Source organism: Sapajus apella, unplaced genomic scaffold, assembly GCF_009761245.1.
Source record: "Sapajus apella isolate SASKATOON/1434 unplaced genomic scaffold, GSC_monkey_1.0 scaffold1613, whole genome shotgun sequence".
Classification (NCBI taxonomy): Eukaryota; Metazoa; Chordata; class Mammalia; order Primates; family Cebidae; genus Sapajus; species Sapajus apella.
The window spans coordinates 1,875-13,819 of NW_022438539.1; the positions used below are offsets into that span (position 1 = coordinate 1,875).

The 11,945-nt window shown below is 47.8% G+C and overlaps 1 pseudogene; it reads right to left on the minus strand.

The window, feature by feature from the left end:
• Window positions 1-5,514: 5,514 nt before the first annotated feature.
• Window positions 5,515-11,860, minus strand: LOC116546891 (annotated as a pseudogene).
• Between the last annotated feature and the right edge of the window lie 85 nt (window positions 11,861-11,945).

Below are 11,945 nucleotides of genomic sequence, written 5' to 3' on the forward strand. Positions count from 1 at the left end.
CATCAGGCTGGAGTGCAATGGCATAATCTCGGCTCACCGCAACTTCTGCCTCCCAGGTTCAAGCAATTCTCCTACCTTAGCTTTCCAAGCAGCTGGGACTACAGGCGTGGGCCACCACACCCAGCTAATTTTTCATAGTAGAGACAGGGGTTTCACCATATTGGCCAGGCTGGTCTTGAACTCCTGACCTTGTAATCCAGCTTCCATGACCTGCTAAAGGGCTGGGATTATAGGTGTGAGCCACCGCCCCCAGCCAAAATTTTTTTTCTTTTTTTGAGACAGAGTTTCGCTCTTGTTGCCCAGACTGGCAACCATCTCTGCTTACTGCAACCTCTGCCTCCCGGGTTCAAGCGATTCTCTTGCCTCAGCCTCCAGAGGAGCTGGGACTGCAGGCGTGCACTGCCATACCCAGCTAATTTTGTATTTTTAGTAGAGATGAGTTTTCTCCATGTTGATCAGGCTGGTCTTGAACTTCCGACCTCAGGTGATCCACCTGCCTCGGCCTCCCAAAATCCTGTAATTACAGGCATGAGCCACTGTGCCCAACCCCCACAAATTTTTTAAAAATACATTTTGTCCTCAGCAACGTGCCGAGGCCAGGCCTAAACTGGCCTTGCCCACCCCCGCCCAAAATTTTTTAATTAGCTGGGCTCAGTGATGCACACCTGTAATCCCAGCTACTTGAGATGCTGAGGCTACAGGATTACCTGAGCCTGAAAAGTCAAGGCTGCAGTGAGTCATGATCATACCACTGCACTGCAGCCTGGATTTGAGACCCAGTCAAAAAAGGAGGAAGGAAAGGAGGAAGGAAGGAAGGAAAGCATTTGATAGTTGTATTTTACAAAACATTTTCCAACAATTTTCTTACACTATATACTCTTTTTTACAACGTGGCTTTGACAATCTTCCATCAGAAGTTGGGATCTCTGTCTCCTCCTCTTAAAACCAGGAGGTGTTTTTTGTTACTCTTGGGACCTAGAGAGTATGGCATAAATGATGCCATGTGACTTCCAGAATCTTCCATTTATTCCCTGGAATACTTACCCCAGACGTTGAGGTCAGTGGAAAGGGGCCTAACTAGCCATAAGGAAAGCACCAGCTGAGCCCTGGGGCTGTGTTGAGAATGCCCCCTGGCGGCCCACCAGCTCCAGCTCGGCCTCTATTGTGACAAGGACCTCATGAGACACCAAGCGGAACTCCCCAGCTGGGCCCTGCCCAGACCCGTGACCCACAGACTCTGGGAGGGATCACACATTTTTATTTTTGTTTTAAGCCACTACATTTTGGGATATTTGCTACACAGCAATAAACGGAACAGCAACCATAAGAGTAATAGGTTCTGACAAAAGTCCTCAGTGGATTCAAGTAAAGTTTTAAGGAGGAGTCAAGACTTTTACATAGTGTCTCTTCTCCAAATATTTGTTAATTACTAAGGGAAAAATAGTAACTTCACAATGGCAAATTCTGGCAGGAATCAAAGTGATCAAAGTCAGTATCATCGTACTGAGACAAATTAACATCATATGCAAATGTGTAACAGCTGGCTGGTGGGGCCTGGATTTGTAACATTTGCTGACTTTTGTGGCATAAAAATTCCTACAAGCTGGTTGCATGGCTCATGCCTGTAATCTCAGCACTTTGGGAAACTGAGGCAGGAGGCTGAGTTGAGGCTAGTCTTTGAGACAGGCTGGGCAGTAGAGCAACATCCCATCCCAACCGGGGGACACTGGGTAAAGAGAATGTTCAAGGTTTGTGGTGGTGGTGTTTTTGTTTGTTTTGTTTTTTTGAGTCAGGGTCTTGCTTTGTTGCTGGCCTGGAGTGCAGTGGTGGAATCTCATCTCACTGCAACCTCCACTTCCTGGGCTCAAGCCAACCTCCCACCTCAGCCTTCCGAGTAGCTGAGGCCACAGGCATGCCCCACCATACCCATCTAATTTTTGTATTTTTAGTAGAGATGAGGTCTCACCATGTTGCCCAAGCTGGTCTCAAACTCCTGGGCTCAGGCAATCTGCTCATCTCGGCCTCCCAAAGTGCTGGGATTACAGGCATGAACCCCTGTGCCTGGCCTGTTAACAGTTTTCTTTACTATTCTTGCAACTTGTTTTGAAATTATTTCAAAATGAACAGATAAATGCTCCGTGGACATTTAGTTCAATAGGACTAGGCCATGAGGAATAAAGGCAAAAAAGAAGATCTGGACACAGGCAAGACTGTTGCTGGTTCATTTTGCCAAATCAGAGATCACAGAAAATTCAGGCCAGAGGCTGTCTGCACCTACCTGTGCTGGAGATCCCCTGCAGCCATAGCAACTTGCTACAGAAATCCATTCTGCTAAAGTCCATCTTTACCAACTGTTAAATGTAAGTTAGTGAGTTGGGACCTAAAAGAGTTCTTCAGGGATTTGGTAAGGCACTGAATCACCTGCAGAGTTAGACAGGACCCTAGAGGCTGTCTTCTTCCACCCAGGCACAGCCTGTGGTTGTTGACTCCTGGTGAACAAGGCTTTTCCCAGTTCCAGGAACCAAATGGTGATAAACTAGGAGTGGAGAGAGGGCTCACTGCTGCCTGAGAGCTCAGGTGCTGGTCACGGAAGATGGATAAGAAGACATTTGCATCCACCTGGGGCTTTCTTTTTCTTTTTTTTCTTTTGAGATGTAGTTTTGCTCTTATTGCCCAGGCTGTAATGCAGTGGTGCGATCTTGGCTCACAGCAACCTCCACCTCCCAGGTTCCAGCGATTCTCCTGCCTCAGCCTCCAGAATAGCTGGAATTACAGACATGCACCACCATGCCTGGATAAGTTTGTAGTTTTAGTAGAGATGGGGTTTCTCTATGTTGATCAGGCTGGTCTTGAACTCCTGACCTCTGGTGATCTGCCCACCTCAGCCTCCCAAAGTGCTGGGATTACAGGTGTGAGCCACTGCGTCCAGCCCCACCTAGGGCTTTTAAGGAATTCTTTGATTCCCTGCCATCCTTGAGTTGAGTGAGGACAGGCCTGACTTCTTGCATCCTTCTCCCAAGGCCAGGCAAGGAGCTGTAAACTTGGGTGGCTCTGCTCTACTCCCCCCTGTCTCGGCAGCCAGCTGAGCAGACACAGACACCCACTCAGTCAATGCATTGTTTATTGAACACTAACTGGGTTTGGGCAAAGGCTGTGAGTTGGCAGTGTGCATGAAACAATCAGAAACAATCATGAGTGCCTGCGCATGGGGGTCTTGCAGTCTGGCAGGGTGAGAATGTAGACACAGAAGTAAATGTTTAATTATAAATTGTGATTAGAGGCACTATGGAAAAGGGCAAGGCTTCCTGAGAGAAACAGGGCAGGCATAGGACAACCTCTGAGACAGTGACAGGAACCTGAAACTTGAAGAGTAAACAGGGATAGGAGAGACAAAAGGGAAAAGGGAACATGCTTGCTGGGCACAGTGGCTCACCAGCACTCTAGGAGGCCAAGGCAGGCAGATCATGAGGTCAAGAGATTGAGACCATCCTGGCCAACATGGTGAAACCCTGTCTGTACTAAAAATACAAAAATTAGCCAGGTGCGGTGGTACATGCCTGTAACACCACCTACTTGGGAGGCTGAGGCAGGAGAATCACTTGAACCTTGGAGGCAGAGGTTGCAGTGAGCCGAGATCACACCACTGCACTCCAGCCTGGCAATGGAGACCCCGTCTTAAAAAAAGAAGAACTTTCCAGGGAAAGAGAAGGAGAAAACACCCAGGCACAGTATAAAGCTGGGGACATCTGAGGAAGAAAGGGCCTCTGGTGTGGGGGGTCCTCGGGGTGACTGGGAGAGGAAGGTGCTGGAAGGGATCCAGATAAAATCAGATGCTGTGTACCCTGTGAAGACACTGGTGTTCCTCTAATTGCACTGGGTTGTAAGCAAAGGAGTCACCTGATTTAACTTGATATTTAAAAAGTCAGGCTGGGCACAGTGGTTCACGCCTGTAATCTCAGAACTTTGGGAGGCCAAGGCTGATGGATCACGAGGTCAGGAGTTCAAGACCAGCCTGGCCAACATGGTGAAACCTGTCTCTACTAAAAATACAAAAAATTAGCTGAGCGTGGTGGTACACCTGTAATCCCAGCTACTTGGGAGGCTGAGGCAGGAGAATCAATTAAACATGGGAGGCGGAGGTTGCAGTGAGCCAAGATCATGCCATTGCACTCCAGCCTGGGCGACAGGGCGAGACTCCATCTCAATACAAAAAAAGTCATTCTACTCTGTGGAGAATGAGCTGGAGGAGGCAAAGGGAAGAAAGGGGAGATCAGCAAGGAGGCTGTTGTTATAACTCAGGTGGGGGCATGGTGGCTTGGACTTGGTAGCAGTGTGCAGGCAGAGTGCCACTGTCTGGCTCTGAATGCAGGGTGCCTTCTGATGTAGGGAGTGGGGGACAGTGCAGCATTGAGATTTCACTGAAAATTTCTGCTTTGAGCAACTGGGTGGAATGGACGGAGCTGTATTTCACCAGATATGGGAAAGGCCAGGGAACGGTAAAAGGCTGAGTGTGGTGGCTCATGTCAGTGTGGTGGCTCCCCAGCACTTTGGGAGACTGAGGCAGGAGGATCACTTGAGACCAGAAGCTGGAGACCAGCCTGGGCAATGTAGCAAGACACTCTTTAGAAAAATTAAAGTAGAGAAAAAGAAAGGTTTAAAGGGAAGAGATTGAGGATTCAGAATTGTACCTCCTCAGTTTCAGAGATTCCTTTGAGCTCTTCAAGTACATAAATAAATGTGGGAATCATTAACAAATAAATGGTATGAAAAGGCAAGGGAATGGATGAGACCACCCAGGAAAAGAGTACACAGAGAGAAGGGAAATAAAAAGGACAGAGTTAAAGAGATCAGAACAGGCCAGGCATGGTGGCTCACCCTTGTAATCCCAGAACTTTGGTAAGCCGGGGCAGGTGGATCACCTGAGATCAGGAGTTTGAGACCAGCCTGACCAACAAGATGAAACCCCTTCTCTACTAAAAATACAAAAATCAGCTGGGCATGGTGGCACACACCTGTAATCCCAGCTACTCGGGAGGCTGAGGCAGGACAATCAACTGAACCTGGGATGGGGAGGTTGCAGTGAGCCAAGATGCAGCTATTGCACTCCAGCCTGGGTGTCAAGAGCAAAACTCCATCTTGAAAAAAAAATTTCTCAATTAATTAATTAATTAATTAATTTTAAAAGACAGGGTTTCACCATGTTGGTCAGGCTGGTCTTGTACTCCCAACCTCAGGCGATCCGCCTATCTTGGCCTCCAAAGTGCTTGGATTACAGGCGTGAGCCACCACACCTGGCCAAAAAAATTTTTTTTTAAATAGAGAGATCAGAATAGAAGAGAGCCCAGGACTGAGCCCTGAGGACACAGCACAGAGGTCAGAGAGAAGGAGATTCTGAAGTAGGGAAACTGGAAGCAATGGACACAGAGTGGAGAAAATCAAGAGGGTCAATGCTGCTGCAGCTGAGGGAGAATCTTCCAGAGGATGAACCTGGTGAGCCAGCCAAGTGCTTCTCACAGGGTCGCTCTGTACCCAGGCCATTGATTTGATAGGGACATGGAGCTGATTAAGAACGGGTGAGTGGCGGTGGCAGCATGTGTGGGAAGGCAGCTTGTGGAGGATGGCTAGTTTCTCCTCACTCCGTGCCACATCCACTGTGAACTTATCCCATCTCTTCTTCCAGATTGCCATGAAAGTATTTTTCTCAATCTCCAACAGGCTACTGTACCTGCAGGAAGAGGAGGAGCCCAGGTGAGCCTCAGGGCAGGGGCTGGGAATGGGGCAGGGAGCCTGAGGGGACATCGGAGGCTTGCAGAGCAGTCTCCCCAGTCCAGCAGCAAGGACTAACCAGCCATGATAAGAAGGAACCCACAGACACCATCGAGGCATCAGCCTCAGGCCTCCTCAGATGCAAACACAAGCTGTGGGCTGGAAGGCGGGCAGGGGTCCTGGGAGAACATGAGACACTCACTTGATAGAGTTTATGGCCAGCTGTTTGAGGGTCCTCAGGTCAGCCTCCATCCCCTCAATGCCCATGAAACCCTCATAGAAATCATATGACAAGCCTTGGCACCAAAGATCCCTGAGTCATCAGAGCTGATCACGAGGGGGTGCCCAGTGGCCATCAGAGTAGCTGCAAGGTGGTTTCTCAAATCAGACACCAGTTTCAGAACCTGCCCGGTAGGAGGCAAGGGAGAAAGATGAACTCTGATCCCTAAAAAGAGTAGTCACAAGTAAAATGAGACCTGGAGCCCCCATCAGCTCCCTTCATCTCCCCATCACTATCTCCCGAATATGGGGATGACTTCTGGGCACTCGCAAGGAGAACAGGACCAGTCCCCATGCATCTCCTCCTGTTTCATCAGCACCACAAATGCTCGGTCACTTCTAGTCCTGCTCAGAGAAGCGCTAACTGAACACAGACACAAAAGACCCCAGGAAGCACTGGCCGCCCCCTGTGTCCTTTTTGCTCTGTCCACAGTTTTGCTCAAAATTCCACCCCACTGGGGACCCTCATGGCTGCCACATTCTTACTGGTGGCTTAAGCAAAAGGCCCCTCCTGAATAACTTTACTAACAGGTGGGAGAATGGAGGAATTTTGGTAACAAGAGAATTAAGGGGAGAGAAGTTATACTGGAAAAAGTTTAAGAGGGCAGAGGTTGTGGTTAGCGGAGATCACATGGGATCAGCTGCATGAGTCACACCTACCTGGTTAGATGGGACAGACTTCTATGGGGATGTCCTTTTTCCACGAGTAAGTCCTGAGGGCAGGGTGTTTGCTCAAAGCAAATCCATGTCCGATTCTGGTAGTGTTTATCATCAAAGCATCCAGAATGTTCTTGCCTATGGATGTGCCCTGCCAGTCTGAAAACAGGGGAATGGTCTTCCATGGGGGCTGGATGGTTCTGACCCCCCAGAACTTCCTCAAATAAACGGCCCCCAAAGCATGAAAATGAAAAGAAATTAACACAAATACACACACACACACACACACACACACACACACACACACACACACAGTTTCCTTTTAACAATGCTAAATAGAGGTATGATATGGCTTTATTAATCATCTAATTTATTAATTTAGCATTCTAATGAGGAGGTTGAAACTTAATAGCTTTTATGAATTGACCAAGGATATTCACCTAGTAAGTAGCAAAACCAAGTTTTAAACCTTGGTCTCTCTGACCTCACAGTCCACTTTTATTTTTATTTTTTTGAAAGTCTTGCCGGGCACAGTGGATCACACCTGTAATCCTAGTACTTTGGGACCGATGTGGGTGGATCACCTGAGATCAGGAGTTCAAGACCAGCCTGGCCATCATGGAGAAACCCCACCTTAAAAAAAAAAAAAGAAAAGAAAAGAAAGTCTTGCTCTCTATCACCCAGGCTGGAGAGCAATGGCATGATCTTGGCTCATTGCAACCTCCACCTTTCATGTTCAAGTGATTCTCCTGCCTCAGCCTCCCTAGAAGCTGGGATTACAGATGCTCCCCACAACACCTGACTATTTTTTGTATTTTGAGTGGAGATGGGGTTTCACCATGTTGGCCAAGCTGGTCTCAAACTCCTGACCTCAGGTGATCCACCCACCTTGGCCTCCCAAAGTGCTGGGATTACAGACATGAGCTACCACGTCCGGCTTTGGGACTTTTATGTTTATAATCTTTACAACAAGGTATTACAAGGTTCTCTTATTTACAACCTCAGTATAAGTACCTGTATGTGCTCATTTTAAGTATTTAATAGTACTATCAAGGCGTTATCACTTGCTAGGTGACCGTAGACATTCTTGTGGCCTCTTCCCCTGCTGTCCCCATCATACCTTTCTTGCCCTCAGTAAGAAGGCAAGGCCCTTTTTAAGGCCCTCAGTAGAGGGTGAAAGGTCAGACGTGGCTTTCCTAGACTCCCTTACAGCTAAAATAGCCTTGACACTGGCCTGGGAGGTTATTTGTTGGGGAGCTTTGGGGGATTTCTCCCTGATAAAAGGACATGCACTGGAGGACTGTCTCCCATTTTATTTCACTGGATATGGTCACCTGAATGTGATTCACCATCTGACGACCAAGTGGGGCAGAATCACCCACACAATGGGCATAGCAGAGATTGCTTCTTCCTTTTTTTTTTTTTTTTTTTTTGAGACAGAGTCTTACTCTGTAGCCCAGGCTGGAGTGTAGTTGTGCAATCTCAGCTCACTGCAACCTCGGCCTCCCAGGTCCCAGTTCAAGCAATTCTCCTGCCTCAGCCTCCTTAGTAGCTGGGATTACAGGCATGCACCACCATACCCAGCTAATTTTTGTATTTTTAGTAAAGACGGGGTTTCACCTGTTAGCCATGCTGGTCTTGAACTCCTGACCTCCTGATCCACCTGCCTCGGCCTCCCAAAGTGCTGGGATTACAGGCATGAGCCACCGTGCCCGGCCAAGAGATTGCTTCTTATGTGAGATAACAAATGTCCTTATTGTAAAATCTGTGGGATGCATTCTTGCAGCCATAAGCATTCTAATAGATTCACATATAAAATATGAAAATTTGCCTAGGTACAGTGGCTCGCACTTGTAATGCCAGCATTTTGGGAGGCTGAGGCAGGAGGATCGCTTGAGCCCAAGAGTTTGAGATCAGCCTAGGCAACATAGAGAGACCCTGTCTCTACAAAAGTTATGGCCAGGTGCAGGTGGCCTGTAATCCCAGCACTTTGGGAGACTAAGGCAGGCAGATCATGAGGTCAGGAGTTCGAGACCAGCCTGGCCACTATGGTGAAACCCCATCTCTACTAAAAATACAAAACATAAGCCGGGCGTGGTGGCACATGCCTGTAGTCCCAGCTACTCAGGAAGCTGAAGCAGGAGAAATGCTTGAACACAAGAGGTGGAGGTGGCAGTGAGCCAAGACTGCACCACTACACTCCAGTCTGGACAAAAGACTGAGAATCCATCTCAAAAAAGGAAAAAAAGAAGTACAAAAATTAGCCAGGCATGGTGGTGTGTGCCTGTAGTCCCAGCTACTTGGGAGGCTGAGGTGGAAGAATCACCTGAACCCAGGAGGTGGATGAAGGCTGTTGTGAGCTGTGGTCATGCCACTGCACTCTAGCCTGGGTGATGGGGTGAGACCCTGTCTCAAAGTATATATATGAACATTCCACTTTTCTGGTAGAAATAAAACTCAAGAATTTCCGTTGCTACCTATCACATATATTTTGGTGGATTTTCCACTGGTTTTTAAAGATTTCTTCTTCTTTTTAAAAATAAGGGCATTACTTTTAGGTATTAAATACCCAAGTCCTAGCAAAGTTATCTCCAAGGACGATAGTACTTGGAACTTGTTAGGTCCTGTGTTGCAACGTTTTGTACTGCAAGAATCATTTCACACACATAGGATTTTCCCCAACTTGACCACAAGCTCTTCAAGGTTAACAACCCACTCCCCTTCAAACAATTCTTCTGCTCTCCTAGAGCAGACTTTGATCTAAATTGGATCTAAACTGACTGGAAATGTCAGGAAAAAGAGATTAATGCACAGGGTCCCTTCCTCTAGAGATGGTATGATAAAGCAGAGTCTAAGTCTGGGTGGGAAACTAAGCTCCCCACCGCTCTCTCCACCCCTCCTTGGTTTTCTGAAAGTGACAGGTGGGATGCACAGAGAGCTGCCCTCCTGGTCCCTGCCCTCCTTGGCCTCAATGTAAACAGCCTCCCCCGAGGGCTGGGCACGGTGGCTCATGCCTGTAATCCCAGCACTTTGGGAGGCCAAGACAGGCAGATCACCTGAGGTCAGGAGTTCAAGACCAGCCTGGCCAACGTGGTGTAACCCCGTCTCTATTAAAAACAAACAAACAAACAAACAACAACAACAACAAAAAACAAAAAAAAACAACAACAACACCACAGCCTCCCCTCCCCCTCGAAATCTTCCTTTGGATCCGAAATTGCAGCCCTGATCTTGCTTAGTTAGGTTTACACATTTTAAGGACTGTAATATGGAAGGGCAAAGATGACTGAAGAAGCCCAGGAAGGAGTTCTGGGGAAGAAAGATGTGGCTGAACTAACGGCATTTCAGGAGGAACACCAGCCAGGCCTGCACGGGACAGGGCAGTCTTTCCTCCTCTGCAATGATGAGGTACAAAACATCCTAAGACAAGAAGAAGTCCTGGTTCTCCTCCTTCTTCTTCCTATTTCCAGCTTTGTGGCTTTGGGCAGATCAGTTAACCTCTCAAGCACAGTTCACCCAGAGGATGGAGAGCTTAAGACAGGGTTCCAATTCATACACATTATATACATGCATCAAAATATCACATGTGGCCAGGTGTGGTGGCTCACCCCTGTAATCCCAGCACTTTGGGAGATCAAGGAGGGCAGATCATTTGAGGTCAGAAGTTCAAGACCAGCCTGGCCAAGAAGGTGAAACCCTGCCTCTACTAAAAATTCAAAAAATTAGCCAGGTGGGTATCAGGAACCTGTATTCCCAGCTACTCCAGAGGTTGAGGCATGAGAATCACTTGAAACCTGGAGGCAGAGTTTACAGTGAGCTGAAATCACACCACTGCACCCCAGCCTTGGCTACAGAGTAAGATTCAGTCTGAAAATGTTCTTTTTCCATGGTTCATGCCTGTAATCCCAACTCTTTGGGAGGCCGAGGTAGGTGGATCACTTGAGGTCAGGAGTTCAAGAACAGCCTAACAAATACAGTGAAGCCCCATCTCTACTAAAAATACAAAAATTAGTCAGACATGGTGGTGCATGCTTGTAATCCCAGCTACTCCAGCAGCTGAGGCAGGAGAATCACTTGAACCCAGGAGGCAAGGCTGCAGTGAGCTAAGATCTCACAACTGCACTCCAGCCTGAGTGACAGAGTGAGACTCAGTCTCAAAAATTTTTCGTATTTGTGTAGAATGGGATCTTGCTATGTTGCCCAGACTGGTCTCAAACTCCTGGACTCAAGTGATCCTCCTGCCTTTGCCTCCCTAAGTGCTAGGATTACAGATGTGAGCTACCATACCCGACTAAAACAATTTTTTTTGAGACAGGGTCTAGCTCTGTCACCCAGGCTGAAGTGCAGTAATTCTGGGCTCAGGTGACCCTCCTGCTTCAGCCTTTGAGTAGCTGATACCACACGTGTGTGCCATTGTGCCTGGCTGTGTTTTGTATTTTTTGTAGAGACAAGCTTTCATCATGTTGCCCTGGCAGGTCTCAAACTCTTAGATTTAAGAGATCTAAAACAAATTTTTATAGCCAAAGTAGGATGATGTGAGTTTGCAGGATTATGCACCCACCATGAAAAATAAAAATAATAATAATAAAAAAAGAAGTATTCAAAATCAGACTCCACTGCATACCAGCTCTTTAACCCTGGACCATTAACACCATGCTTGGAGTGCTGGGCTCTTCATCTATCAAATGGAGATTAAACACGAGCAGAACTGGGGTAAGAATTAGAAATAAATTAAAAATAATACATGTAAAGTGGCTGGTTCTATTATTCTTGTTATTCCTTCTCCATAGGGCTGCTGTCAGGATTAATGATCGAGAACATAGGAGAGGGCTCTGGAAGCATCTGCAGGCCCTATTCCTGAGGCGTGATCGCTCCCGTCCTGTCTCCAGTGGCAGGCTGGAGTCGTGGCTAGAAGCTCTCCCACTGCCCACCTCTGCTGATTCCCACGGGCTCACCTGACTCTCTGGCGTGGAAGAAGTAAGGCAGCTTAACACCATCCTTGGCGGGAATCATCAGTGCTTTGTCATAGCAGTGCAAGGAGTGGCGAGTGTCCTCATGCCCCACCTGCAGGACAGAGAGGGACAGGAGGCATCTGCGGGGCATGTGCCTCACTTGCTGATGGCACCTTTTGTAGCCCATGCACACCCTCCCATGTACCCTGCCGCCACTGCTGGGACCTTTGTCATGCAACCTTTTAAGAATGGCAAGGAGCGGCCAGGCATGGTGGCTCACACCTATAATCC